This window comes from Triturus cristatus, chromosome 1_2 (assembly GCF_964204655.1).
Source record: "Triturus cristatus chromosome 1_2, aTriCri1.1, whole genome shotgun sequence".
In the NCBI taxonomy this organism is placed as follows: Eukaryota; Metazoa; Chordata; class Amphibia; order Caudata; family Salamandridae; genus Triturus; species Triturus cristatus.
In genome coordinates, this window is record NC_140580.1 from 127606011 (window position 1) to 127632917 (window position 26907).

The following is a 26907-nucleotide window of genomic DNA, read 5'->3' on the forward strand; positions in this document are numbered from 1 at the left end:
CAGAGAGTCCCGGGGGTCTGAAGGCAGGGGGTCCGGGGATTACGGTGACGGGGTCTGGTTTTCTCTGGAATACTGGTCGGGGAGGTCGGTGGGCCCCAGTAGGGCCGGTTTTCCAGGGTGTCTCTTCTCGTCACTTTTGTACTTCCTGTGCTCTGTTATAGGCACTGGCAATTTCTACAGCTGTCTCCAGGGTGAGGTGGGCATGCTGTCTGACCCATCTTTGGATAGGCGGATGGAGGGAGGTAAGGTACTGTTCTAGGTAGACCTTGGGCATTATATCTTCTTTAGTGGCGGTGGTGGGCTTTAACCACCGATCAGCCATGTCTCGCACGCGGAAGTATAAGGCTCTAGGGGTTTCTTGGGGCCCTTCCTTTATCTGTCGTAGTTTCATCCTGTAGGTCTCGTCGTCTATCCCTAAGCGTTCCATGATGCATCGTTTTATGTCTGCGTAAGGGGTGGTGCCCAAGATGTTAGCGGCTTGGTAGGATGCTTGTAGCTCCCCTGACAGGAGGGGTCCCAAGTATTGTCCCCACTTGTCCGCCGGCCATGCGGCGGCCAAGGCCATACGTTCGAAGTTGTTGAAGAAGAATTCTGGATCTTCCCCGGCAACGTATTTTTGTAATATTACTGACGGCAGGGTACTCGGTCCTCGTTGCTGACCCAATACGTCGGCGATCTTCCCCATAGCCGCGTCATGGGTCTGGCCTTGATCAGTGAGGGCCTGTTGCAATTTTCCCCGGTCCTCTTCTACAATGGTGAGGAATTTATCCATAGCTTTCCCCAGGCATTCTTGGTTCTCCGCCATTCGAGCGATCACAGCCTCCATGTCTCCGGTATATCCCACTTCTGACACCACTTGTGGGAGGGCGGGCCGGATAAACAGACGCGGAGGCTGGATGTAATGAGCCAGTGGGTAGGTTTTATTGATAAAGCAGTAGGTATGGTAGGGGAGTCAGGTTTCAAGGATTGTGGGCGGTGTTTCACGACTTCTTCGTCTTCTTCGTCTTCCGATTTCGATCGGTCTTCGTCTCTGAATGATGACTCGGGGATAGTGGAGGTGGTTTCCTCAGGAAGGCTCATGCGAGGGACAAAAAGAGACAAACGAGAGGCCGTCAGGGATTTTGTCCTATTTATGCTCTAAGGAATCATAGCAAAAACCGTCACCTCACCCGTGTATTGATAGGGGACAGCAGGGCTTGTGTGCTGGACAGAGGGTCCAAATAGTAGCAGGGAGGCGGAAGACCCGGTTATTTAGGGAGGTCAGGATATTCGGGGTGTGCCCCTGTGGTCAGGTGAAGTAAGAGAGAGAGACGTTTCACTCTGCAGCACCACACACAGTAACACCCTATGACGCAACACCCTGTGACCCTATAACCCGGTATCCACCCTCCTCCCTTCTACCACCCGCTTCCCGATCCCGTTACCCGTGGTTTTAGCCACTCACCGGCCCCGCCGCAACACTTCCTGGTTGCGGCCGCTCTCCAGCCTCCTCCTGAGGGTTCCACCAGTCTTCGTACCACGTCTCATCCGGGGCCTCCTCCGCTTCCTCCGCTTCTGGACTCCACCTCGTCGCGCTCTCTCCTCGCTGCGCCGGTCTCGTCCTCCTCAGCTCCGGTTCTTCCTCGGTACGCTGCTCCTTGTCCTCTGCTTCGTTTCTCTCTACCTCCTGCTCCACCTTCGATGCTTCTCCTTTCTCTCTTCTCTCTCCGGCACGAGTGCATTCGTTCTCAGTTGCGATCCCTCTTTTCGCCTGAAGGAGAGAAGCACATCCGGGGTTAATCCCTCCTCCTTCCGGGTCCTTTCTGTTAGCGCCAGGACCTGTCCTGGCCTGCGGGTCGGGGGCGGGGTCAGCGTCCTTACTGGTTGAGGCGGATAGGGGGATAGTTCGAGGACGGACTTCCTGTTTAAGGTCCGCGGGTAGGAGCGGGGATGAGGTATGTCCACTGTAATGTCTGAGGATTTCTCACAATCTGTAAGAGACATTAGTTAGTGATAGATTCCTTACCGCCCCACCTATCCTCCCCATTCTGCGAACTGGTTACTAGCGTTAAGGTCATCCCTTTTAGGGCCCTAGTTTTCTGCACCAATGGTCAGTATCTTGCATGGCTCTGCGTTCCTGGCGTGGAAAGTCGTGTACAGAACTGACGTCAGCGCGCATGGGTGGCGTCTAAGTACTCTCCGTGGCGTCATCTCGGCGCTTATGACGCTAGTGACTGACGCTGAGCCACACGACGCCACCTACTGACGCGCAGGGGTACTGCTAAGCGAAACTTTCCGGATCCAGTCTGACGCCTGGGGATATTCTAAGGTAAGGAATCCATCACTAACTAATGTCTCTTACAGATATATCGTTACACAAGTAGTAACTTGTGCATCAACAAGCAAGAGTGGGTCAATCTATACTAAAAACATTATATCAAACAAGTGATTCAACCATTAGCTAGCCACTGCTTTACACCCAATGCTAAAAATATATATGTCTACGGCCAATACATGCCACAAATGGAATAGGTTATTTACCCAACAAGCATTTATTCGTAGCGTGTAACACCTTAGATTCATATGCACCGACCCATCTTCCCGGAAGCTTCTGGTTGAATTACTTTGAAATATTTAGGATACATTTAACACACTAAACATTTTATATGCATGTTCTTTATATTCTATCGCTTTATTGCTCCTACCTTTCTAACGCTCATCCAATGAGCTAAAAAGAATCTAACAAAGGAGCCAAGGAACATGCGCAGTACACACTGGAGGAGGGGTCACTATACCTAGTGACTCGAAGACTAATTTGAAGAAAAACAACTTGTAATCGACCGGGCCCAGCACTAGATGGGAGGATGATGCTAAGCATGTCAATCTACGACACTACAAACTATCAATAGATGCCTAATGGGTAAGTAACATTTTCCTTCTTCCACATGCTATGGGATTTAGAGCGCATGGCGTCCCGGAGGCATCCCAGTGCAAAGAGAGGAAGCACAGTGATTCTAGGATCGAACGTAGGTAATCATAAAAAGATCACCCTGGAAAGAGGCAGGTTTTAATGGCTTTGCGAAAACACAGCTCATTGTCCAGACACCTAATGTCCAAGAGGAGAAATTTCCAGAGCTTAGCGGTATTATATTGAAAGGAGCGTCCTCCCATTGTAGCTCTTTTAACTCCAGGAACGGTGACCAAATGTTGGTTTGATGAGCGAAGGGCCCTATTCGGGACATAGTGACAATCTGTTGAAGGATGGGTGGGCCTATTCCAGGAAGAATTCTATGGGCAATGCAAAAGGACTTGAATTCAATTCTTTGAGGCGTTGAAAGCTGGTGCAAAGCCACCTACCCCATTGAAACCTGGTACTACCCAGTAACACACGAGCAGCCACATTTTGTACTGTAAAAGTGCCCTTTTTTGCATGGTTGCCCAAACTTTTTGCCACACTGCTGATGTACTTTGACTGAGTGTGCCCAGGGTTCCTCCCAAATGGGTACCCAGGGCCTATGTTCTTTCCCTAAAACTGCATTAAGACAAAACCCAGTTGGCACTCTCTGGCCACATGTCAGTCCCTTGTAAATGGTACCATAGGTACCAAGGGCACTGTGGCCAGGGACGGCCTCTAAGGGCTGCAGCACTTATTGTGCCACCCTTAGGGTACCTTTATGCACACACACACACACACACTACCATTGCAGGCTGCGTGCTTTGGTGCAGCACAAACTGGCATAGGTCAGCCTCCCCTCTAGCTGGGTGCACTACACCAGTGGTGAGGGTACAGATGCAGAAGCCCTGTACCCATACAGTACCTAAGCCAATTCTTAGTGTAAGTGCAGTAATGTCATTGAGTATATGGTGCTGAGAGTTTGTCATTACGAACTCCACAGCACCATAATGGCTTTCCTAAAACATGGGAAGTTTGGCATCAAACTTCTTAGCATATTAAACCAACACTGATGCCAGTGTGGTATTTAATGAAAAATGCGCTCAGAGGGCATCTTAGTGATGCCCCCTGAAAAACGATCCTAAGTCTATTGTCCTGGCTGAGTGGCTACTCGCCAGCTGTCACTACCAGACATTTTTCTGGACCCCTAGGTCGAGAGCCTGCCGCTCTCTGGGACCTAAAACAATGCACATCCTGGGACGAGGTGCCAAGCCTCCTCCCCCAGGATGGGGAGGGTCCACGAAGGGGGAGCTTCAAAGGCTTGCCGCCTTTGTGAGCTACCCCAGCCATTTGCTGCTTCCAGCAACTGGCCCCCACTGGTTCTGACCCCCACTTTGGGCGGGAGAATCGGTGGGGAAACCGAGGGAGGCAGGGAGGTGTGCCCACCTTTGCCAACCCCACCCCTCAGGTGGGAGAGGCAAGGTGAAGCACAACTCTCAGTCCCCGCCATCTTGCAGATGGGGGGGGACCCAATCCAACCAACCAGAGAGAGGCATATGTCCACTTCCCACTGGAGGGTGGCATAATAGGGGGTGTACCCACCGCAAGTGAAGGACCCATTGGTCCCAACCTTTACTTACCTGTAACGCCCCATATCTAGTATTTAGGGGCAACTCTGACCCTTGCCTCCTCGGGCAAGAACCAACCAGAAGAAGAGATTATGAAGGACCGCGGAAGCCGTGCTGAACTAAGAGGAGGTGGACGCCTAATGACTTGGCCTCAGCCCCACCGGCCTGTCTGCATCTCAAACCTGCTCCAGCGACATCCCAGTGTGTCCTGCAGCCATCAGCCCTGTCCAAATCCGTGAGCCTGCACCATTCTGCACCCGACGCCCACAGCCTGAGTTTGAGTAGCCCAACACCATGAGGAGGTCTCCCCGGTGATCCTGACCTGATATCGGGTGATCTCTGACCTGCCTCGAATTTCCAATCAACGCCTGTAGCCTCTTTCGGAAGGACGCAAATACAGCACACTGCACCCAGCCGCCCCTGCGCTGTTGTGGGTACACTTTGGGTGCGAACTCAGATCCCTATTTGCCCTGAGCCTAACACCAGGAGCTTTGCTCCCACAACCTTAAAGTCTGCTCGTGAGCAGCCACCAACCAGAGGCCCCCTATCCTCCATTAGATAACATTGGGCCTCTGTACTCTGCTTCTCTAGTGCCACTGATGGTGCTAGGACAGTGCATCCTAGACCCTGGGTGAACCCTGGTTCCAACCCCAGAAAACCAAACTCCCAAACCCAAGTACTTAACTTGAAACCGATAACCCCATTTCCTCCCATAGAATTATTTTCACAAGAAAGCAGTCCATGCAGCCCCAAGTGTGGAGTTGGTTTTGTCTGGGAACTTGAAAAACTGCAAATATCTAAAAAACTGCTTTACTTACCTTTTCTCTAGGAAATGTCCCAGTGTGATATCTAGGCATATCACACTGAGTAGAAAAAGTAATCCGTAAAGTAATGTGAAAAGTAATCAAAACTAATTTAACAGTATTTTCCACTGTATCCAAAGTATTTACTAACCTGTAACAAAGTCATTTTTCATTCAGCTTGTTTGTGTTGTTCAACCTGCCTTGAAAAGTACCATTTACGCTTACCTGTGCCAGGCTTGCTTGGTTCTAGAAAATAAACATACCTAAATAATATTTTTGTACAATCAAATTGGTCTGAGTTCTGTCTTTAAATGTTTGACATCATTTCTTGCCTGAGTCTGTACAACAAATGGTTAACACTACCCTCTGATAAAGGCTTACTGCTCACCCACACTACCACAAATAGAGAGTAAGGTGCTATCTACTTTTACCTCTGCCTATCTTTCGGGTTCCACTGGACTCTGTGCACACTATACCTAATTTTGCTATAGTATATACAGACCCAGCTGCGTACATGTACCACTTGCAGTTTCTGGATGGAAGCCATGGGAGATCCCAGATAAAAAGAATTCCCATAGTCCAGGCTGGAAAGGATTAGCGCCTGGACTACTACCTGCCTTGCAGTCTGAGGGACCAGCGTCAAAATGTTGTGTACCATCCGCATCAGACCAAAGCAGCTGGCTGATGTTTTAATGGCCTGTGCGGGCTGCCATCATCAATAAATCATCAAACCACATGCCCAAACTTTTTATAGTTGGCTTATTAGCCAGGGAGACCCAAGCGAGCTGGCCACTTCAGATCGTATTGGACGGGGGATTTATTGCTAAGTATCATTAATTCAGTTTTGGCTACATTGAGCTTAAGACTGGATTGATTCATCCAGCTGGCTATTTGTTCCCAGCATGCCAGTTCTGGTGGCTCAAGTGGACTAATGCATCCACTGCAGGGTCCTGTGTTCGACCTCATAGTCACAAGTTAAAATCTCGGCGGGTCCGCTCAGCCTTTCATCCATCTTAGCTCGATAAAATGAATACCTTTAAGTTGGGTAACAATAATCATCTGTTATTCAGCGCCAAGATGTCTACGAGTGAACGTGCGCTTTACAAAATGCATACGTTATGTTCCCAAATTAACTGGGGGCGAGTCGTAACCAGGTGTAAGTGAAAGCACCAGTTGGGTGTTCATCCACGTAGGAGACTATGGACATCCCAATAGGAGCTGCAGTATCCGCCAGTGGCTGAAGATAGATGTTGGGCTGAGGTTGAACCCCTGCGGGACCCCACAAGTGACAGGCAAGATATTCAAGGTGCAGCCCTGGTCAAAGACTTGTAATGTTATCTTATTTAGAAAATAACCAACCCAGTCCAAGACTTTCCCTGTAACACTAGCTTTACCAACCCTGTGCAATAGTATAGAATGGGCAACCGTGTCAAAGGACTCACTAAGGCCCAAAAGGACGATGGAGACCAAGCCCCAGATTCTAATCTCGTTTTAGCCTCTTCCACCACCAGTAAAAGGGCAGTCTCAGTACTATGTCTTGGGCAGAAGCCAGTCTGTGTTTGATACAAGCAAGAGTTGGCCTCCAGAAAGTCAGAGAGACACCTGTTGATATGTTTTTCAGCCACCTTACGTAAAAGCGGAAGTTTTCCAGGCAGGCAGGGTCAAGGTTAGGTTTTTTCAGGGAGGCTTTAACCATTGCACATTTCCAAGACTTGGGAACAGACCCAGTTTCCAGCGACAGGTTGGTTCAGTTTGAGCAAAATAGGGAGGATTGTTTCCTGTTCTTTAGCAATGATCCTGGGGGAAGCCTGATCAAGGGGAGAGCCTGATTCTAACTTACTGAAAAGAGCCGTCTGCTCTTCCAGTGTAATGGGAGGGAATTGGGACAGGATGGAGGAACAACTATTTCCTCTATTAATGTTAGGAATCGAGATAGTGCTTCTACAGTCCTTTTCAAAAGATTGGAAAATAACCAACATTTTTTAATTAAAGAAGGAAGCAAAGACAATGCATCTTTCAGTTGATCGTTCAGAAAGAGGTGTGCTGGAAGAAGGGTCTAGCAACATTTTAGTAATTTTAAATATTTCTCATGGGGTATTGCTAGCCTTATTAATCCTTATTTCAAAATAAAACGCCTGGGCAGTGCGGATTTCAGAATGATGAACTAACTTTCTCCATATATATACCTTTTTTTGGTTCTGCAAAATCTTTCCTCCATTCCTGTCTGCCACAATTTTTTTTTTCAAGTTTTGAGGTGGGGGAATACCACGGTGCAGACTTATTGTTAGATTTTTCATTTCTTATCTGCTTGGTGATATTTTGGGCGGTACAAAAGGGGGTGGTGATGGACTGAGCATCAGAACCAATCAAACACTCACACCCAGTCAACAGATCTGGGTTTGATCCGTCACCGTTCTTTAGCCCACTCTGCCACCCCAGTTCAGACATGGCCACATGCAAATCAGTCTGACCCTGTGCCTCATGGGAACAGTCCAGCCCGAACTGCCAAGCCATGCCTTCCCTGGACCGGAAACAAGCTTCCTAGGACCGGTTTCTGGCATTTCAGCCGTCTTCAGCCAGGCTTGCTTGAATCTAAATGTAAATTTTGTAGACTTGTAAAGCGCACAGCTGCCCCAGCAACGGGGCGTCCCGGCGCTGTAGACCGCTGGGGAACCCGTCCTGGCTATCCCTGTGAGATGGTCCCTTTCTGGGTATCTCCAAGGTGAAACCAGGCATCCCCGGCGTCTGTGGGGGGCCGTTGTAGAGATGAGGCAAGCTTAATGCCCAGAGTTGCCGAGTGTGTTCCTGGTTAGAGTAGGTACCGAGGCGAGAATTATCGAGTCCGTTTTGACCCTGGTCCACGACCCTGCCGCGTCGGGAATTGAACCCTGGTCCCTGGCCGATTCTCTGCTCACGGGTCTGCCGCCTCTAACCAGTGAGCCACACCTCTCCACCTCTCCAATCCAGTGGCAAAGTGAGCAAGGGACTCACGTCTGAGCATACCCTGCCAAGTTATGACGAACAAAGCGGTACAAAAGGGGGTGGTGATGGACGGAGCATCAGAACCAATCAAACACTCACACCCAGTCAACAGATCTGGGTTTGATCCATCCCCGTTCTTTAGCCCACTCTGCCACCCCAGTTCAGACATGGCCACATGCAAATCAGTCTGACCCTGTGCCTCATGGGAACAGTCCAGCCCGAACTGCCAAGCCATGCCTTCCCTGGACCGGAAACAAGCTTGGCTTGGCAGTTCGGGCTGGACTGTTCCCATGAGGCACAGGGTCATACTGATTTGCATATGGCCATGTCTGAACTGGAGTGGTGGAGTGAGCTAAAGAATGATGATAGATTAAACCCAGATCAGTTGACTGGGGGTGAGTGTTTGATTTGCTCTAACGCTCCGTCCATCATCCCCTTTGGTATCGTGGTGATATTTTGGGTCAGCCAGTTTGTGATCTTATCATGATTATCCAGTGGACCAAGGCCCACCCAGGGTAAGGATTGATTCAGTGAACACTTCCAGCTTTCCCAGTTTAACTCGGACCATTGTCTATCAAACATGGCTGTACTCTTAATGGGAGCAAACATCCGGGAATTGTTGGTAAATACCAGATCCAACAAATGACCCCCTATGTGGGTGGAGCACTGAACTCTTTGCTGTAATTGTAGGGCAGCTAGATCGTGCATAAAGCAGGAAGTTTGGGGGTCTTTAGAATCATTCAAGTGTGGATTTAAATCTCCCATGACCGTTAAGGGAGTATATTTTATGACCAAACTCGCTAGAACATTGGGGTTGATTGAATAAATGACTGGCCTGGCCTGGGAGGCGATATACTAAGCTTCCGACATTGTGGTAGTATGGAAAAAAGATAAAGAAAACGCAACACTTTCACAATAGGAGAGTGAGGGGATCAATTCTACAGTTGAATGAATTTTTGTCTGGGGGTCAGCCTGAACTACATCCGGTCCGGATTCCTCATGAAGCCATGTTTCCGTGAGGAAAACTACATCCAGTTTGCAATCTTCTAGGAGCGAACGGATGTCCAGCTTATGACCTGGAAGGACCATGCAGTTGAGGAGAAGCACATTTTGTCGAGATTTAGGTGCGTGGAGTTCCCTACTTGTAGGATCAAAAGGAAACCTATAGGAGCAATACTTTAGAGTGCTGTCTGAACTAGACACATTTATTGAGTGGCTACAGTTAGCACATGTTGTCCCTCTAGCTTTAAGTAGGAAGGCCCTGGAATATATTTGCTGGTGAGAGGTTAGAGTTGCAGGTTCCCTGGCCCCGGTCGGGCGTGGATGGGTTTGCCTTAGACGCACCTTCAGCACGCCAGCAGTGCCTCCATTGCATGCTCAAAGAAAACATAAAAATCACTGCCTCATAGGTGCAACTGATCAGCAAACCCTCACAGTGCTGCTGCTTCTCTGATGCGCGCCTGCTGCCCTGCCGTTTTTATGCCAGGCCGGGACTCCAACCACTAGAGCACCAACCAGAAAGTGTCCGCTCTATGGTTGGTTTGAAAAGTAAAATGCACAGTGCTTCAAATCCCCTCAGTGCTACCATTACTCTGTTCTTTACCTCGCCGCCCCCAATTGCGAATTCCCACATCCTAGATGGTTACGAATAGCGATCTTGTGCTCGTTCGTATCTTCACTGTTGGCTGCATCATCATGGTTGGCACAATTCGGTCCATCCACTATGCCTACAAAGACATCTAGATATGCTGTGCCATCTTTACATTCAAGAGTTGCTGCCCTTACCATCATTGGTTGCCAACAAGCTAAAGCAACAGTCTGCATCGTAGATCTGAGTTGTCAGAGAAGACCCTGTTGACTACAGAACTGTCTGCTGCTGCATCGTTGACAGATGTCATGTCACCTACAACATGGTCTGCTGGATACTGTCATTTGCAATGCATGTTGCCTGCTGCTTCATAAGTTAAGATGTCCTCTTCACAGCAGAGATAGATGAATTTTGAGTCTCATTTATTCATTGTCTCTTGTAGAGAAGAATTAACAGTCAACCACAAACAAGAATATTTTTATATTATAAGTGCTCTGGGATAGTTGGCAGGACTATCCAGTGCTTATGAGTTCAATGGAGATGCCCTTGAAGAAGAACTAGGATTGCAGGTAAGAAACCTTTCCTTCTCCAACATGGGTAAGAAACCTTTCCTTCTCCAACATAGATTTTTTCATAGATTCACATGCTTGAACCTTCTCACATCATCCAAGTGGGTGCCTCCAATACATACTGAGCAGTATGAAATAACAATTTCTCATAGAAACAGCCACAAAATAGTGTGTTTTGTGGTTTTCAGACTCATTTTAAAAGACACAAACTTCGTCTAATGAGATTTAAGGTCCATGAACCTAACTTAATTGTACAAAGGGTGCCCAAAGCCTGGAGGTTGGAGACCGAGGTGTGCCCATAGGTCTGACCCCGCCCCCCCCCCCCCCCCCACACACACGCACATTGTCGAGCCCTCCATCAGATCTAGCCGGCAGCCTGCCCCGCCAACGAACTAGTTCCTTTAAAGGTAACCGTTCCAGCAGGCCAAACCTGGTGCCTGTAGCTGACCCGCACTCCATCGCTGTCGACCATAGCTTTTCACTTTGGCCTGTTCTAGCACGACCAATAACCTTTGGTTCCCGCTTTGCACGTTTTGGTGCTAGACAACTCCTAAAAATTATATTTCTCTTTCCCCAATCCGATTTTTGCTTTTGGTGTCTATTTGCTCATTAAATTGCTAATTATATTCCTATTTTTATAAAATGGAGTGGACTATTTATTGTGTTTTGCTTTCGACTTAACTGTCTTTGAGTTTAGCCTGACTGCTCTGTGCCATGGTTACCCAGGACTGAGGAAGGATTTAATTTTAAGAAACCTAACTGGACTTGATACAGAATAGTGACATTATTACTTGGTGACGTCTCACAACCACCCCAACTGATAATCCACATTCCCACAGAGGCACGGGTGAATAGGCCTCAGCCTGATTAGAATACATGCCGTCACTTCTCAGTCCCACACAGCCTGGTAGGGCGGTCAGTAACCACTCTTGCTAAACACCTGCCTCAGACTTGATGTAAACTCTGGCACTGCTACCCCAAAAGTTGGAAAGTCTGGTGCCTAAAAAGCAGAAGTGGGAATTTGTGTGTCTTACACCTGGTTAGCTTGCCATAAGCAGACAGTCTTTTCTCCGAGAAGGTACATGTACAGTATCAACAGGTGAGCCAAATTCAGCATTAAATGAAAGATATGTGAAAGCTGGGTATGATCTAGCACAAACTGATATGCGAGAGCCAGCCTTATGGTTTAAATGAAATGCCATTGCAGGGATTTGCAAGCATGATTGCCTGGTATTTGTTATTTGGAATTCAGTAAATGTGTTAAATATTTTTTAGACCTGCTGTACTCGTACTCTTACAAAGTGTCTGAAGTTGTGAAGGAACCTAGGAAATGATATGGTGTAGTGTGTAACAGATTGAAGTACATTTTTCAGATTATAATGGAACAACATATTGGAATACGTTTTCTAGTTTATAATGGAAGTCCTTAAAATGTAGATTTTCATTTTTGTACAAATATATTTAGATTTCCATTTTGTCACTTTAAATTTATGACCTAAATGAAGATTATTTAAATTGACAACTTGAATGAAGATCCGTAGTAGTGCTGAAATATTCTTGACCATTGACTTGTACCCGCATGTAGTGAACCTAGTTTTGATTCTTTGAGTCTGGATTAGTGACTGATACTTTTGTGTCTAGGCTAGCGGGCGTGTGCCAGTGCTTGACAACCTGGTGGAACTAGTGTCAAGAGGTCATAGTATCCCAGTGCATTTGGATTCATTACCACGACTGGAGTCCCTGGTGTCAGAGGTCCAAGCTTGGAAAGAGAGTGCATCCAGTACATTCCTGACTTAAACTTCTCTTTACTGGAGGTGAGTCATTTAAATCTTTCTATGTATTAGTTGTTTGAAAGTACTCCATTTTGACATGGACACCCCCACTTTCGCCTGGTTCATGTGATTTTGACTAGAAGTGCACTGTGTTCCTGTTAACCAGGTCACCAGTGCCAAATCTCTTTCCCAAAACACGACAATGGTTCTCCCGATTGGCAATGCCTTTAGCACCCTCTAGAAGTCCCTATTAAATAGTACCACTGGTGCCTAAGACCTTGGGTACAAACGAGTGTCCCCCAAGTGCTGTAGCACAGTGTCACTCTCAGGGACCCGTCACCAAACTCATACAGGGCTGCTATCGTAGGCTGCATGTTTTGATGCAGACAAAAATGAAAACATGACCTGACACACATTCCCGTGTGCCAGGTCCCCTGACACTGAATGTATTACTTCAAATCAAATTTTATTGCTATAGACCTCGTCAGATATCCACAATATAAAAAAATATAATGTATACAGGAAGTGTCGTTCATAGATTAAACCGCTCTAAAATAGTGGTGAACAAGTTTTTAAAAATTTAAATACTTTAGAACATAAAAATTCATCTGGGGGGCTCTTAATAATTCAATCAGATCCATAATTCTAGAGATATTCTATTTAATACAAATAGGTTTTATAAAACAGCTATGTGCTTCAACCAGGAGTTTGTTAGGGCAAACAAACCGTACCTGTACCAAATCTTGAATACCTCCTCCTCCTCATAGATCACAGAGGCCAGCTTTATCCAGTGTGCCACCCCAGTTTTCAGTTAATTCTTTTAGTGGTAGTGTCCTCAATCGCAACATCAAAATACGACGGCTAACCTTATGATCTAATGAAAATCTCAGATATTTTGAACTCACTTTATATTGTACTCTAGCTAAAAATGGCTTATAGTGGGATAGCTGTAAACAGTAAGCCTCATCAGTATCAAAGCTCAATCTTGGGGTGGATTTTTTTAGGAAAAGCATCAAGAGTATTGGGGACCAAGATTGCAGGAGTTTAATAGAACATTGGAAGTATTCCAAAGCATTCTCTAGGTTTTCTTTAAAAGTATTTTCCCTGGACCAGCCTTAAAAGTATCCTGACGTAAGAGCGCGCTCAATGAGTGTGAGAAAGTGGCTCTGTTCCCAAATAGGTTCAGTGTGTACAGAGTCCACTGTCCCCAGAGGTTTGGCAGAGGCTAACGTTAGATAAAACCTTACTCTCTAAAGTGGTAGTTTGGTCGAGTAGTAAGGCAGTATCAGAGGACCATGTTAAGCATTTGATGTACACACTCAGTCAGCAAATGAATTCACACACTCAAGAACTGAACTCTAGGCCAATTGTTTTGTATAAAAAAATTTACTGTTGTTTTATTTCTAGAACCAAGCAAGCCTGGCACAGGTAAGCATGTAAATACTTTTCAGCTACAAGATGCTGTTGTTGAATACTTTCAAAAGATAGTAGGACTTTGTACCAATTCGAGTTTACAGGGGTTGCAATGCAATGCACAAACTTAGTAGACTCAGTACATAGGAATCAATAGGCTTTTTGAGTAAAAATGCAGTTAATTACTTTTCGGATTACTTTTTCTAACACAGTGCTGGATCCTAGATTCAGCACTCGGGCATTTCCTGAAAACAGTTGAGAAAATGCGTTTTGGTTAATCGGGTGATTTTTTTAAAAAAAAATTTTTAGGAATATTCTCAGTTTTCAAAAGTCGACAGTTGGAAACTTTTTGGGAGAAAAAGTGCCAATGTTATTCTATGAGGAAAAAGAGGTTACCGGTTTCCAGGTAGGTAATCGGTCTTTTGAGTTAGGGTTCTGGGGTAAAACTCAGGGGTCCCCCAGGGTCAGTGATGCACTGCTGTTGCACCCCCGGTGGCACTAGGGTGGCCGGGTGCAGAGTGTTGAGGCCCAATGTTATCCTATGGAGGATAGGGGGGCTCCGGTTGGCGGCTGCTGGCAAGCAGGCCACGGGGTTGTGGGAGCAAAGCTCCTAGGGTTAAGCTCAGGGCAAGTTGGGGACTAAAGTAGCACCAAAGGTGCACCCTCAGCGACACTACGGCGGCCGGGAGCAGGGTGCTGTTTTGATGTCGGGTGCCCTGTTGGTTTCAATGGCGATTCTCTGGGACAAAGAAACACTTCAGGCTCGGGGACGAGGATCTTCCAGGAGCGACCACCACTTCGAGGGGTAAGTTGGGATGTTGAGGGTTGGTTAGGCACTGTTGGTTTGGGCACACAAGGCCGTGGGGCGTCGGGTGCAGGGGTGTCTTGCGACGTCGTGGTAGGGGGGGGGGTCCTCTGGATTGAGGCTGCAGGCGTCAGGAGGCTTGAGGCAGGTCAGGGATCGCTGGATCTCGGGTCAGGATCTCCAGGGGGACCTCCTCGTGGTGTATTTCCACTTGATCTCGGGCCGGGTTCGGCAGGTGCAGAGGGGGCTGGATTCGCGGCTTCTGGCTGGCACTAGGAGCTGCAGTTTAAACACGTCCGGTGTTGATGGGAGAAACAGTCTGGAAAGTGAAGGCAGGCAGGTCCTCCGGGGTTTGTGAGGTTGCTGTCTGCTGGACACGCTGGGATTTCGCAGGTTCGAGGGGAGACAGCCTTGTAGGGCTGGGGCCAAGTCAGTGGGCGTTGTCCTCTTGTTAGCTCTGCACGGCTCTTCGTCCTTCTTCTTATCTTCTTTTCTTGTTGTTGCTGGTTCTGAGGAAGGAAGGTTCAGGGTGCCCCTAAATACTAAATTTAGGTGTGTTACAAGTAGGTAAAGGACAGGGACAAATGGGTTCCTTCCCTGGGGTGGGTACACCCCCTATTCTGCCACTCTTCTCTCTCCAGTGGAAGGGGGGCAGGAGCCTGTCCCTGGTTGGCTGGGTCCCCCCTCCCCCCCTCATCTTCAAGATGGCGGGTACTCTAGGTTATGCTTCACCTCGCTCCCCCACCTTAGGGGTGGAGTTGGCAGAGGTGGGCACACCTCTCTTCCTCACTTGTTTTTCCCGCAGCTTCTCCCGCCCAAAGTGGGGGGGTAGAACCAGTGGGGACCAGTTGCTGAAAGCAGCAAATGGTCTGGAGAGGCTCACAAAGGCGGCATGCCTTTGAAGCTTCTCCTTCGTGAACCCTGCCCATCCTGGGGGAGGAGGCTTGGCACCTCGTCCCAGGATGTGCATTGTTTCAGGCCTCCGAGAGCAGCAAGCTATCGACCCAGGGGTCCAGAAACATGTCTGGGGTGGCAGCCTAAGCAGCCACTCAGTCAGGTCACTGGAAGTTGCTCGAGTTTCAGGGGGCATCTCCAAGATGCCCTCTGTCGTGCATTTTACATTAAATCCCACACTGGCATCAGTGGGGGTTTAATGTGCTGAGAAGTTTGATGCCAATCTTCCCAGTCTTCAGTGTAGCCATTATGGTGCTGTGGAGTTCGTAATGACAAATTCCCAGCACCATATACTCTTAATGGCAGCACTGCACTCATGCTCCTGTACCCTCACCACTGGCATAGGGCACCCAGCTAGAGTGGTGACTGATGTATGCCAGGGCAGTGGTTTGTGGGCATGGCACACAGGGATGTGTGCCATGTTGTCTCTGTTTTGTTCTGCACCCAGACACTCAGTCTGCAAACGCAGTGTGTGAGTATCATGGTACAGGGCCTCTGAGGGTGGCACAATAAGTGCTGCAGCCCTTAGAGGCCTTCTCTGGTCACAGGACCCTGGGTACCTGTGGCACCATTTACCAGGGGCTGACATGTGGCCAGAGATGCCAATTGGGGTTAGGCTTCAATGCAGTTTTAGGGAAGGAACACAGGCCCTGGGCACACTCAGTCAAAGCACATCAGCAATTCAACAAAAAGTGGGGGCAAACCATGCAAGAAAGAGGGCACTTTCTCACAAGGGCCCTCCCTTCCTGCCGTCGCCGCTGCGGGCGGCGGCTCCGTTTGTTCCGCCACCGCCTTTGCCAGGTTTTCCGGACAATTTTGCCCCTAGTTGGGACCTTAATTGTGACACGGAGATGGACCACTGGGAAGGGTGTGAGGACCAGGAATGGACGGAAGAGCTAGAGGATGTCGGTTGCCTTGACCTCTACTCTGACCCTGGTTTTTTTTTTCCTCCTGCTGTGGCTATGGAGGGGGTCTCTACATACACTGTGGTGCTCCGTGGAGCAGCTGAGGCCCTTGACCTTGACCTGCCTACAGTGACCCTCAAGACTAATCTCCTCACTGAAGTACTTCAGCCGACGGCAAGCTCTATGGAGCCCTGCTGGCGTTCAATGAGGCCCTAACTGACGTCTTGATGGGCACCTGGTCTAGACCAGCCACTGGGGTTCCCGTGGATATGAATGTGGCCAGGCGCCATCGCCCAGCCCCGGGTGAACCTGCTTTTCTGTGTGCCCACCCAACCCCAGAGATCCTGGTCATCCAGGCCTCCACTTCCCAAAGCGCATTCCCTACCGCTCCCCCGGATAAGGAATCCAAGAAGCTGGAACAGTTCGGCCAGAAACTGTTTTCATCTGCCAGCTTAGGGCTGCGGTCGGTGAACACTGCATGCCTCTTGGGCCGCTATTCCCCCTCTGTGTGGGACATGGTTGCGCAGGTTTTGGCTCAGTGTCCGGAGGAGGTGTCGGACAGTGCTTTCCCAAGCTGTTGCCAAGGGGAAAGATGCAGCAAAGTTCGCCGTCAGGTGTGGACTGGACACCGCGGACTCACTGGGTAGGGTGATTTCCACAACAGTGGCCCTCCGTCGTCACGCCTGGTTGCAGTCTACTGGTTTTTCACGGGATGTTCAAAGTTCTCTTATGGACATGCCCTTTGATGGTACTCGCCTGTTTGGCGATAAGGCAGATAGTGCGCTGGAGCATTTTAAGGACTCCCGGGCTACGGCCAAGGCCTCTTCGCCACGCGCCCGGCCACGTCTGCTTTTCGTTCCTTTCGTGGCCTCGGAAGGGGCGCCCAGCACGTTTGTTCAGCCAGAATCCTGCGCAGAACCAATGAAGCGCGGACGTGCTGCCCGCCGCGGCAGGGACAGGGGGACAGCGTGCGGGTCAGTCCACCTCAGCTCTCATAGCATCCGCCTCAAAGCCTTCCTAGTCCGAACTTTGTGGCACACCCCACGCTGGTGGACGGCAGGTGCCGCCATCACCTTCCTCACTGGCGTTCCGTTACCTCACGCAGGTGGGTGCTGCAAATCGTCCGAAGGGGCTACTCCCTCCCCTTCGAGACTGCCCCTCCAGCCATGCCACTTCAGTTCCACCGCATGTCGGGGGACCATTTCGCGCTTCTCTAGCAGGAAGTCATGGCTCTCTTGGCCAAGGGGCCCATCGAGCGCGTTCCTGGGCCAGAAGTAGGACGTGGTTGTTGTTCCCACTACTTTCTGGTCCTCAAGAAGGAAAAAAGGGGCCTGCGTCCTATCTTGGACCTAAAGAACGTCAACTGCTTCCTCCGGAAGGAGAAGTTCAAGATGGTGACTCTGGCTCAGGTCTTGGCTGCCCTCAACCCTGGAGACTGGATGGTAGCGTTGGACTTGCAGGACGTATATGTTCATATCCCCGTCCTGCCGGCCCACCGGCGTTACCTGCAGTTCACGGTATGCCTAGTGCACTTTCAGTTTGCCGTGCTCCCCTTCGGCCTTACCAGTGCCCCTCGGGTGTTCACGAAAGTGATGGTGGTGGTTGCAGCTCATCTGCGCAGATCAGGAGTTCCAGTCTTCCCCTATCTCGGCGACTGGTTGTTGAAGACGGGCTCGCCCCAGGCAGTCGTCTCCCACCTCCAGACTATGGCCGACCTCCTGCATTTGCTGGGGTTCTCCATCAACGTGGCGAAGTCGCACCTGAGTCCCTCTCAGAAGCTCCCCTTCATCGGAGCGGTTCTGGATTAGACGCAGTTTCGGGTTTATCCTCCCGAGCAGCGAGTCCTGGTTATTCAGGCTATGATTCCGATCTTTCAGCCTATATCCCGGGTTACAGTCAGGATGACTCTCCGGCTCCTGGGCCTAATGGCCTCCTGCATCCTGCTAGAGCAACATGCCAGATGGCATATGCGGGCTCGGCAGTGGGACCTGAAGTTCCAGTGGACACAGCATCGGGGCAACCTGTGCGATCATGTCCAGATCTCGGAGGGCGCTGCACGACAATTGCAGTGGTGGCTCACGAATCATGATTGGGTCAATGGCAGATCCCTCTCCCTTCTCCAACCGGAGCACACAATGGTGACAGATGCGTCCCTCCTGGGATGGAGGGGCCACATGGGAGAGGCGGAGATCAGAGGCTTCTGTTCTCTGGCGGAGTCCCGGCTTCATATCAACCTATTGGAGCTGCGGGCGATCCAGCTTGCACTGAAGGCATTCCTTCCCTCTGTATGGGGAAGTGTAGTGCAGGGGTTCACGGACAACACCACCGCCATGTGGTACTGCAACAAACAGGGCGGGTGGGGTCGTGGACCCTATGTCAGGAGGCTCTCCGCCTCTGCACATGGCTGGAACATCAATGCATTACCTTGGTGGTTCAACACCTGGCAGGTTCTCTGAACGCCAGGGCGGACGAACTCAGCCACCGTTGCATGATGGATCACGAATGACGTCTGAACTCGGACGTGGCACAAGGTCTCTTTCTGCAGTGGGGAGAGCCTTGGTTAGATCTAGTCTCCACCGAAGAGAACGCGCAATGTCATCAGTTCTGCGCATTGGAATTTCCAAGGCGGCACTCGCTAGGCGACGCTTTTCTTCACGAGTAGAGTTGCGGTCTGTTGTACGCCTTTCCGCCTATACCACTTCTGCCCAGAGTACTGAAGAAGATTTGGCGCGACCGGGCCCAAGTCATCCTTGTGGCTCCGGATTGGGCACGAAGATAGTGGTATGCCGAGCTACTCAGCATGGCTATCGATCCCCCGATCCGACTGCCTCTTCGGGAGGATCTTCTGTCGCAGCAGCAGGGGACGGTCCTCCACCCGAACCTGTCCAGCCTCCACGCGTGGAGATTGAGCGGCGACATTTGACAGCTTTCGACCTTCCTGTATGTGATATTATTCTGGCAGCCAGGAGTCCCTCCACTAAGACAGTATGCACCTGCAGGTGGAACAAATTTGTGGCATGGTGCACAGCAAAGGCTGGGGATCCCCTTTCTGCCACTCTTTCCGAGGTCCTTCTGTTCCTTCTCTCTTTGGCCCAGCAGGGCTCTGCTCTGGGCACTATCAAGGGTTATCTCTCAGCCATTTCTGCCTTTCTAAGGCTTCCAGATCAGCCTTCCCTTTTTAATTCTCCGGTTGATAATCGCTCCCCGCCCCCCCCGTGCCTTTCATAATGCCTCAATGGGGCTTAAATATTGTCTTGACCTATCTGATGTGCGCTCCCTTTGAGCCACTTCATAACTGTCCCTTACGTCTTCTCACTCTAAAGACGGCTTTCCTGGTACTATCACCTCTGCCAGAAGAGTGAGTGAGCTCCAGGCTCTTTCTTCTAAACCCCCTTTTCTCTCTGTTCATCCGGACAAAGTGGTTTTAAGGACTCGTCATTCTTTCTTGCCAAAGGTTGTCACGCCCTTCCACATCGGGCAGACCATCACTTTACCCACCTTCTTTCCGCCGCCGCATCCTTCAAAAGAAGAAGAGAGACTCCACCGTCTGGACCCAAAACGTGTGCTCTCGTTCTATCTGAAGTGCACACAACAGTTCCGGGTGGATGACCAACTTTTTGTTGGCTACGTGGGTGCCAAAAAGGGTCGGCTTGTGCACAAACGGACCATCTCTCGGTGGGTCGTTCTGTGCATCAAAGCATGTTACTTGTTGGCTAAGATGGAGCCTCCTGTGGGGCTGCGTGCCCATTCTACCCGGGCAGCGGCAGCCACTACTGCTTTGGGACGCGGTGTTCCCTTGCAGGACATCTGTCAGGCTGCTACGTGGGCCTCGCTACACACGTTTACCAAGCATTGTTGCTTTGACAGGCAAGTCCGGAGAGACGGCTCTTTTGGCCATTCTGTTCTCCGTGACTTTCTGGTGTGATCTTGTTCGCAGACCCACCACCGGGGTTGGTATTGCTGGGGTATCTATTCTAAGGTAAGGAATCTATCATTAACGTGTCTTTCAGATGCACAAGTTACTTGTGTAACGATATATCTGTAAGAGACATTAGTTAGTGATAGATTCTTTACCGCCCCACCCATCCTCCCCGTTCTGTGAACTGATTTCTAGGGTTAAGGTCATCCCTTTCAGGGCTCTAGTTTCATGGCACCAGTTGTCAGTTTCATGCATGACTCTGCGTTCCTGGCGCAGAAAGTCGTGCACAGAACTGACGTCAGCGCGCATGGTTGTCGCCTAAGTAGTCTCCGTGATGTCATCTCGGCGCCTACGACGCCAGCGACAGGTGCGGAGCCGCATGATGCCACCTTTCGACGCACATGGGTACTGCTGATGAAAACTTTCCGGATCCAGTCTGACGCCTGGGGATATTCTACGGTAAGGAATTGATCACTAACTAATGTCTCTTACAGATATATCGTTACACAAGTAAGTAACTTGTGCATTACACCAAAAGTCGATTTTTCCTGCAGTAACTGAGTCCCCAAAGCTCTTCACCCAGGAACCAAGACCTTCAGAGAAGTAGCATACCTTCTTCCCTGCAACCTGCAGGCACCCAAAGACTCATGTGGGACTTTGTGACAGCAGAAACCAGACTGGTGAAGACACCACTGCACCCGTTGCTCCAAACCCAAGTTGAAGTGGGCCAACGGTGTCATTGTGGTCCCCCAGCCCTGCAGAGACAGAGTACACTGTGTTTTCGCCACAGTGAATTCGCCCAGGGCCTATCTTCCTTCCCTAAAATTGCATTGAAGCCCAAACCCAATTGGCATCCCTGGCTACAGGTAGGCCCCTGGTAAATGATACCACAGGTACCCAGGGCACTGTGACCAGGGAAGGCCCCTAAGGGCTGCAGCACTTATTGTGCGACCCTTAAAGGCCCTGCACCTTTTGTGAGAAAGCGCCATCTTTATTGCATGATATGCCCCCACTAATTACTGAATGTACTTTTACTGAGTGTGCCCTGGACTCCTGCCAATCAGGTGCCCAGGGCCTATGTTCCTTCCCTAAAACACAAAACACAACTTGGCAAACCCTGGCCACATGTCAGCACCTGGTAAATGATACCCTAGGTACCCAGGGCCTTGTGACCAGGGAAGGCCTCTAAGGGCTGCAGCACTCATTGTGCCACCCTTAGAGGCCCTGTACCCTTACACACACACATTGCCCTTGCAGGCGGGGTGTCTGGGTACAAGACAAAACAAAGAGTCGACATGGCACACATCCCTGTGTGCCATGCCCACCACCTACACTGCCATGGCACACATTAGCCACCCATCTAGCTGGGTGCCCTATGCCAGTGATGTGGGCACAGGAGCATAAGCCCTGTGCCCCTACAGTACCCAGGTCCATTCCTGGGCCCTGTAAGTGCAGTGCTGCCATTTAAGAGCACATGGTGCTGAGAGCTCGTCAAACACGAACTCCACAGCACCATAATGGCATCACTGAAGACTGAGAAGTTTGGTATCAAACTTCTCAGCGCATTAAATCCGCAGTGATGCCAGTGTGGGATTTAATGTACCAAGCACCCAATAGGGCATCTTAGAGATGCCCCCTAAAACCTAACCTTCAATCCTCGTCTGTTCTGAGTCTGCCTAGGCTGCCACACAGCAGACATGTTGCTGGACCCCTGGGTAGGAGAGCCCCTGCTCTCCTGGGCCTGCAACAATGCACATCCTGGGCGAGGTGCTAAATCTCCTCCCCCAGGATGGGCAGGGAAAAGCTTCAAAGGCATGCTGCCTCCGTGAGCTTCCCCAGGCCACTGCAACCCCCCACTCTGGCGGGAAGCTTGGCTGGAAACCCCAAATAAGGACAGGGGATGTGCCTGCCTGCCAACCCCACCCCTCAGGTGGGGGAGGCGAGGTGAAGCACATCTCCGGGCTCTCGCCATCTTGAAGATGGGAAGCCCTGCCCAATCAGGATTATGCTACTGCCCCCCTCCCACAGGACAGAGGCAGGATAGGGGGTGTACCCACCCTAGGACAGGGACCCATTGGTCCCTGCCCTTCACCTACCTGTAACACCCCTAAATCTAGTATTTAGGGGCACCCTGAACCTTCCTATTCCAGATTCCGAAATCCGAAGAAGAGCTAGAAGAAAGAAGACCTCCCTCCAGCTGCTAAGAAGAGGAAGACATCAACTGCTTTGGCCCCAGCCCTACCGGCCTGTCGACCCTCGAACCTGCTCCTGCTCCAACCCGGCATCTCTTGTGGCCAGCAACCTCACAAACCCTGCAGGACCTGGCTACCTCTTGACTCTAAGCCCACTGGGACTCCCATGAGTAGTGGCTCTACTCAAAATCTACTTCTAACCCTTGGCAGCAGCCCGGAACCGCGAACCCAGCCCACTCTGCACCCGCCAAGCCTGGCCTGTGCCGGAGTGAACAAAGACCACGAGGACGACCACACGGCACCCAAGGACTTCCCTCGACACTCCTGAAGAAGCCTGCAGCCTCAGAGCCAGGTGCCCCCCCAACCGCGATCAACAGAGGGTAAGATTTCCCGACACCAAAAGGCACCCCTGCACCTGGCGCCCTGCGGCCCCCTGTGCCCAATCCCAGGGTACCTACCTATCCTCCAACTACCCAACTTACCTCTCGAAGTGGTGGTGGCACATGAAGAATCTTCGTCCCCGAGCTTGCAGTCTTTTTCTAAACCGGAGATTTCCCATTGAAATCAATTGAGTGCTCGAAGGCTCAAAAGCACCCTGCACCCAGCTGCCCGAGTGGCCCTGGTAGTGTAACCTCTACACCTATCTACTTCCCCACTTGCCCTGAGCCCATCTCCCACAGTCGCGTGGCCTGCTAGTCAGCAGCCACCAACCAAGGCCCCCCTACCTCTCATAGGATAACATTGGGCCTAACTCTCTCTGCACCCGGCCACCCTTGTGCCGCTGAGGGTGAACCAACTGTTCCTACCTGACCCTGGGAGACCCCTGAGTCTATGCCCAGAACCTTAACTCTGTCAGTCGAGTACTTACCTTTAAACCGATAACTCAATTTTCTCCATAGTGTAACATCGACTGGCTTTTCCTGAAATTTCTTCTAAGTGTGGACTTTTCAAAACTTAAAATATTCACCAAAAATCAGCAGAGTAACGAAAACGAAAATACTCACCTGCTCTTAGGCGAGCTCCCAGTGCTGGATCTTGGTGCCCAGCACTGACTCTGAAAAATACTTACAACTGTACTTACCAGTAACCCAATTTTCTCCCATAGGAAATCATTGACAGTTTTTCTTTGAAATTTCTTCTAAGTGTCAATTTCTGCAAAGTTTAAATATTCTTTAAAAATCGTATAATATCTGAAAACGTAATTACTTACCTGTTTTGGATAAAGGTCCCAGTACTGAGTCTAGGCACCCAGTACTGGATTACAAAAGTAACAAGCACATACTATACCTGCAACTTGAATTTTCTGCCATAGGGAATCATTGACTGTTTTGTATGGAATATTTTCTGAGTGTCAACTTTTAAAATGGCAAAATATTGTCTAAAAATCATCACAGTAATTAAGTCGACTGTTATCACTTGATTCCAAGTATTGACCCAGGGCTGAATCTAGGATCCAGTCCTGGAGTTCCAAAAGTAATCCTAAAAGTAATCTGTGGCAAATAACTTGAAACTTCCATTGAACTCAATGCATTATTGTGTTTAGAATTGTGTTGCCTATTGCAACCACTTGTAACTTTATACAAAAGTCATTTGCATATTGCAAAAGTATTTATATAAAGCATCTCATTCTGAGAAAGTATATTTTAATAACTATTGTTGGTTGTAAAATAACACAAGCATATATTTTTTATATATAAACCATTGGCCTAGAGTTCAGTTATTGAGTGTGTGAGACCATTTTCTGGCTGAGTGTGTGCAACAAATGCTTTACACTGTTCTCTGATACTGCCTTTCTGCTCGACCAAGCTACCACTTTAGAGAGTAAGGTTATATCCAACTTTAGCCTCTGCCAAACCTCTGGGGACTGTGGACTCTGTACACCCTGTACCTATTTGGGAACAGTATATACAGAGCCACTTTCTCACACCTTTTCACTCACACACTGCCTTTGTAGGCTGCGTGTCTTGGTGCAGAACAAAAGTGAAGAGTCGACATGGCACACATCCACTGCCCAGATCAGCCACCCCTCCAGCTGGGTGCACTATGCCAGTGGTGAGGGTACAGGTGCATGAGCCCTGTACCACTACAGTACCTAGGTCCATTCTTAGGCATTGTAAGTGCAGTGCTGCCATTAAGAGTATATGGTGCTGGAAGTTTGTCATCACAATCTCCACAGCACCATAATGGCTACACTGAAAACTGGGAAGCTTGCTATCAAACTTCTCAGCACATTAAACCCACACTGATGCCAGTGTGGGATTTAATGTAAAATGCACCACAGAGGGTATCTTAGAGATGCCCCCTGAAACTCGACCAACTTCTAGTGTCCCGACTAAGGGGCTGCTTAGGCTGCCATCAACAGACATGTTTCTGGACCCCTGGGTCAAGAGCCTGCTGCTCTCGGGCCTGAAACAATGCACATCCTGGGACGAAGTGCCAAGCCTCCTCCCCCTGGATGTGCAGGGTTCACGAAGGGGAAGCTTCAAACGCATGCCACTTTTGTGAGCTTCCCCAGGCCTCTTGCTGCTTTTAGCAACTGGTCCCCACTGGTTCTGCCCCCCACTTTGGGCGGGAGAACCGGCGGGAAAAACAAGTGAGGGAGAGAGTTGTGCCCACCTCCGCAAACTCCACCCCTCAGGTGGGGGAGGCGAGGTGAAGCACAACTCCAAGTCCCCACCATCTTGAGAATGGGGTGGACCAAACCAACCAGGGACAGGCTCATGCCCCCCTCCCACTAGAGGGTGGTACAATTGGGCTGTACCCACCCCTGGGAAGGGAGCCATTGGTCCCTGCCCTCTACCTACCTGTAACGCCCCTAAATCTAGTATTTTGGGGGCACCCTGAACCTTGCTTCCTCAGATCCGGAAACGACAAGAAAGAAGATAAGAAGGACCAAAGAACCGCCCACTGACTTGTTCCCAGCCCTACAGGCCTGTCTCCCCTCGAACCTGCTCCTGCGAAATCCCGGTGTGTCCTGCAGCCAGCAACCTCAAAAACCCCAGAGGACCTGCCTGCCTTCACTTCCAAAGACTGCTTCTCCCGTGAACCCTGGATTTGTTCAACTGCAACCTCTGGCTCCGGCCGGACACCGCGAATCCAGCCCACTCTGCACCCGTCGAACCCGGTCCGAGCTCGAGTGGAAAAACACGACAACGAGGTCTCCTTGCTGATTGTGACCCAAGAACCGGAGATCCCAGACCAGCCTCAAGACTCCAGCTGACGCCTGCAGCCTCAATCCAGAGGATCCCCCGTACCGCGACCAAGAGCGGGTAAGACTTTTTTTTTTTTTTTTTTTTTATTGAGCAGAACAGGGATAGTAACAACAACAAGCAATCAGGAAAAATTCTCCATGTACAAGTCAATCATGATCCTTATAATGTAGCACCTGAGACCATAAGACATTAATGTACTACACTACTATAACTAAAAAGAAAGAGAAAAAAGAGAAAAAAAAACACAAAAAAAAAAAAGTTCTTTTTCTTTTTTCTTTTTCTCTCTCCTTACCATAGAATCTAATGCTGCTACAAAAATGTCGCAATACAATACATAGGAATTTTAAAACAGAATTTGCTGCATATTACTAACTCAATATTAAATCAATTCATAAAACATATCGTCCATAGCTACATTATCTTGAAACATTACGCCCTCTTTCCTGCTAATCCAATACCTGGAAGTTCTTTAACTAAAGTGAAATAATAATTTAAAATATTAAATGCTGGGAAGTGTCTACTTAAAGAGTGTGCATAGTACCATTATCGAATAACTGCCAGATCTTTACAAATGTATTTATTGCTCCCGCCCTCCTGGCATACGCTTCCTCAAAACCCCTTGTCCGCTTCATTTTATTAACCCATTTCATAAAAGAGGGAATCTCCAGAGACCTCCAGTTTTGAAGAATTAATGAACGTGCCATCAAAGAGCAGATCATTACATATGCTTCTTCATATTTGGTCAGTCCTGGTTTAACTCTGGAGATTCCGAATAAGGCAATTTCAACTTCAGGATCTACCGGCTTTTGGATGGCCTGACTTATAGCTATGAAGATGTTTCCCCAGAACTCATTAAGTTTAGGACAGGTGTAGAAAATGTGGAGCCAATTTCCTTCCTCCTCAGCCTGACAACGAAAGCATCTATCTTCCACATCTGGATATCGTTTACTCAAAGTCTTGGGGGTATAGTATGCTAGCCATCTATTTAAAAAAGCCATACGTTTAAAATTAGCCGCTCTCAAAGCCTTATGGCCGAGCCGGGCTTCCCTAAGCTATTTCTTCCTAGATTTTTCTCCCATGTGTTCTACGCTTCATCTGGCTTAGCGAAAAGAGGGGTTGCAGTTTATTTCTCCAGGAGCCTCCCTTGGGAATTTGGCCAAATTGGGAGAGACCAATAAGGGAGATGGATTTGGATTGTGGCTAAACTAAGTGGTACTATATTAAATTTCATAAATTATTATGGACCGGTAGTAGATGAGATTTCCCAGATAATAAAAATAGCGGACTTAATAA

At 49.3% G+C, this 26907-nt stretch overlaps 1 pseudogene across 1 annotated transcript in view; it reads left to right on the plus strand.

Annotated features, from left to right (window-relative positions):
* LOC146866942 (lysine-specific demethylase 5B-like) overlaps positions 1–26907 on the plus strand; it is a 492309-nt pseudogene that overhangs the window by 207784 nt on the left and 257618 nt on the right. The window contains exon 7 of the transcript XR_014966721.1: positions 12084–12256. The product of XR_014966721.1 is annotated as a lysine-specific demethylase 5B-like (transcript). The remainder of the gene's footprint in view (positions 1–12083; positions 12257–26907) is intronic.